Source organism: Orycteropus afer, unplaced genomic scaffold, assembly GCF_000298275.1.
Source record: "Orycteropus afer afer isolate SDZICR_OR568_19922 unplaced genomic scaffold, OryAfe1.0 scaffold00218, whole genome shotgun sequence".
NCBI lineage: Eukaryota > Metazoa > Chordata > Mammalia > Tubulidentata > Orycteropodidae > Orycteropus > Orycteropus afer.
This window is the reverse complement of record NW_006921805.1, coordinates 3323788-3327818: the sequence shown is the minus strand read 5'-3', so window position 1 is coordinate 3327818 and position 4031 is coordinate 3323788.

The window sequence follows — 4031 nt, the reverse complement described above, 5'->3', positions numbered from 1 at the left end:
ATAGCTAATGATCGTGAGCATTTCTTCATATGTTTGTTGGCCGCTTGAATATCCTCCTTGGTGAAGTGTCTGTTCATGTCTTCTCCCCATTTTTTAATTGGATTGTTTGTCTTTTTGTTATTGAGGTGTTGGAGTGTTCTGTAAATTCTAGAAATAAGTCTGACCTACAGAATCTTGATACCAATAAATGAGTGTTATTGGTCTCTAAGTTTGGGGGTGGTTTGTTACATAGCAGTAGCTAACTGTTACACTGACCAACAGTTGAAGACAGACAACTTTTTTTCTTGTCATCTGGCCCCTGTTCTTTCCCTTGCAGTCAGTTTGAGTCAACATGATGAGGTTGATGGGAAGAGACTATCATATGTGTACTCTGCCCACTGCTGAAATGTCATTTGGTCCTAGCTAGTCACCTCTGAGGAATCATCCTTCATTACCCTTGGCCAAGTCCCTACAGGTACATCAGCTCTATGACACTTCCAGGCAACTCTACTTTGCCTACTGGAATTTGGGAAATCTCTGGGAGCTGCATAGATCCCAGGCCTTCTCCATATATTACAAGCCCACACAGAAGATGGCTGTGAAGGAGAAGAAATGAAAGGTACAAGGGACTGAGAGAAGGCCAGTATGTCTGTTGTTGTTGTTATGTGCTGTCAAGTTGGCCCCAACTCATAGCAACCCCTCCTTGGGTTTCCGAGGCAGTGTCACTATGGAAGTAGCTTGCCCCATCTTCCTTCCGAGGAATGGCTGGTGGGTTTGAACCACCAGCCTTCTGGAGCAGTCAAGTGCCTTAGGCACTATGTTGCCAGTATGTCTAGAGCAGAGGAAAGTGGGTATGGGACAGCAAAGATTAAATTTAATTGCCTTTGAAGAGCAAGAATATAGTGAGTAGTGTAGGTGGAGGAAACAGTTGCTTTCCATTATAATCCAACACAATTTGTAAAAGGAAGTAAAACCAGACATTATGTAGTGTGGCTGATCCCTGCTTGTAGGCTGTTCGATAAGGTCTGGTACTTGAATTAGCCTCATCAGAGCTGTGTCTGAGGGTGTCTACTCACTAGAAGAGGTAGTGTTGCCCTCCCCCAAGATAACCATTGTCATTGAGTCAAATGACTCATTACAAATTCTTTTCGTATCATGAATTTATTCATTCTTTCAATATGCTGTTCTGCATCTACCTTATACCAGGTATTGCAATTGGTGCTGGAATGCAAACATTTTGCGCTCCCCCCCCCAGATATGTTGGATCAGAATCTACATTTTAACAAGATTCTAACATAAGAATAACCTGGAGATATTGTTAAAAATTCTGATCCAATATATCTGGGGTAGAAAGCAAACTCTTAGCAGGGGGTCCAACCAGAATGAACCTATTTGAAGCCCTGGATGAATTAGGCATCCTTACCCACAAGGAGCAGCCAGTTGAGTAAAGAAATAAAACATCTGTTTTTTTTTAATTTGTTCATAAACCTATAGTGAGCATCTGTGTGTTAGAAAAATATATCAACTCTTCTTTAGGGAACTCAAAGTCAGGAAAAGACAGAAAAAGTAGCCAATTGTCATACCATTGAGGAAGCTGCAATAGAGATGTGAACAGAGTACTGTGTGAACCCCAAAAAGTTTGGGTAACCTAGTCACTCCTTGGAAGGAAGGTTGGGCAATCCTACTTCCATAGTGATACTGCCTTGGAAACCCAAGGAGGGGTTGCTATGAGTCAGGGCCGACTTGACGGCACATAACAACAAGAAGTCTGAAGGTGAGTCTGGGAAGATGTTTTGCAAGAGACTATTCTTAAGCTCCTTTAAGTGTCTGAAAAGGTATAATAGAAGTTAGCTGGATCCAAAAACAGAAAAGCAAAGAGATTTTTGGCAGAGGAAGCAACATGTGCAAAGGTTCAGCTGAGAGAAAAGGGGGGAGGGGTGCTAGAGGCCAAAAAACTGTGGAGGAGACCTCCAAAAGGATCCCCACAAGAAAGCCTAGGTCCTCAATGAAATCCCAGAACTTAAAAGCAAGTAGAGAAAGATAGTGTCATAAGTTAGGTATAGATAGAGCACTATGAAAATTTCTGGAAGGAAAGAGCGTTAGGTAGTGTTATCATTGATTACTTCGTCAAGAAAGAGACTTTCAACCTGGGGTTTGAATTGGAAATTAGTTGTGTACCTGTAGTCCTAAAAGCAAAATCTAAGAGAACATCCCCCAAATCTTAGACTCAAAAAAGGGTACAGGAAATGGTAGGCTGCAGACCTACCTATTTGTTCATTATGCTGAACAAATAATTATGTCTTCCAAGGATCTCCAGAAAACAAAGCCTGAGGCAAGGAATAAATGCTAATGCACCCACTCCTCACTTACCAACATGATTAGATTTTTAAGGACCAGATCATTATGCGAAAATAGACATTACATGAAAATAGAGGATAAACACACCAAAATGGAGGATGACTACATCATTGCGTGACTGCCAAACCACTGAGAATCCTGGCCCAGCCAGGTTGACACATAACCTTAACCATCACAGCCAGTGTTATTCTTGCCTTGTGCCTCGGTGTTCATTACTGTCAGACATACATCATTAATGTGCAAAATAGTTGGATAGTAGATTTTTTACTATTGTCATAAACGCAAAATGTCAGATAACAAGATAGTTGATAAGTGAGGAGTAGGTACAATTCCAAACTGTGAGGCAGTGAGAGTGAGAGGAAAGGATGGGAAACAATGCAAAGTTACATGTTACTGTGCTAGCTACTACATCATGGACAGCCTGGAAGACAGCCAATTTCTCAGCAAGTGAATCAACTAGACCACCTGCAGTATCTCTGAAGGCTGAACCAGACCTCTGAAAAATTCATCAGAGTGAAGGAGAGGGAAATTATTTTCCAGCTTAATTATTCACTGACTCGCTCTCGTCTTCATCTTCCATTGTACTAAGTTCTTTCTGTGGGGGAGGTAACTTGTCTGCACTGCTAGGTTGCATCACTTAGTCTCTTTATCAACCATTTCAGAAGTGTGATGCTTCAGTCCAGCAAATCCAGAAGTGTCTGAGGGAGCCAGACTCCAGATGGTTGGCTTCAGGTGGCAGATGTGTTGTAGGGGCACCAGAGGGGAAGCAGGCAGCCTCAGGTTCAGGAGACAGGTGAGGCTGAAAGAATCCGAGAAGTCAACTAAGATGTGTTGCTACGTTGATCAAATTACCACTGAGATTCTCTGACTCGGAAGTTAAACTTAAACCCCTCTTGGGGCCTGCATGTCATGTCAAAAAGTGAACTGAACCAGAGAGGTGGTTGTAAACTGGAGGGCTAGGTAACCTGTCTAAAAAATGTCCCATATTTTTAAGGGTGATGGAAAAATTTGGGAACAGTTAATGGTGATGGTTGAACAACATGATAAATGTAATTAATGTCATTAAACTGTACATGTAAAGATTGTAGAAATGGCAAATGTTGTGTTACCTATATATTTACCACAATAAATAAACAACAAGAACAAAAATAATGTCCCATTGTGTATCTGTGATCCATTGCTACCCTGTGAAACTGGGCCTATTATCACCAGACGTAATCTTTGAAGAGAAGCTGGAAATCCAGATTATTATGTAAGATCCTGATTAAATGTTGACAATTACATTTAATTTAGGACACTGGTGGGCCAACACAGTGAGTGCCAAGTCAAATAAACCTTCTGGCCACATCTAGTTTGTAAACCTCCATCTAACTAGAAAGTTAGTGTGATCAGTCAGAGAGGAAGTGAACTATAACTGCAGATGTGACTAAAAAGCATTGATGGTGACCTAAATTTTGGGGGCCCAGGTGAAGAAGAATTAGGCCTGGGTGATAGATCAAACACAAAAGGAAAAAAAGCTGCGAAGATGCGGCCGAGAGGCACTGAGGAAGAAGGAATCCTTGACAGATAGGAGGGCAATAGAAATAAGATAGAAGAAAAGAAGAGTTAAAAAAAAAAAAAAAAACATCTTTTTTTTTTCCCCCCGAGACTGGCCTCACTTGGGGCATTTTACGTTTTCAGGGATCTCAAACTCC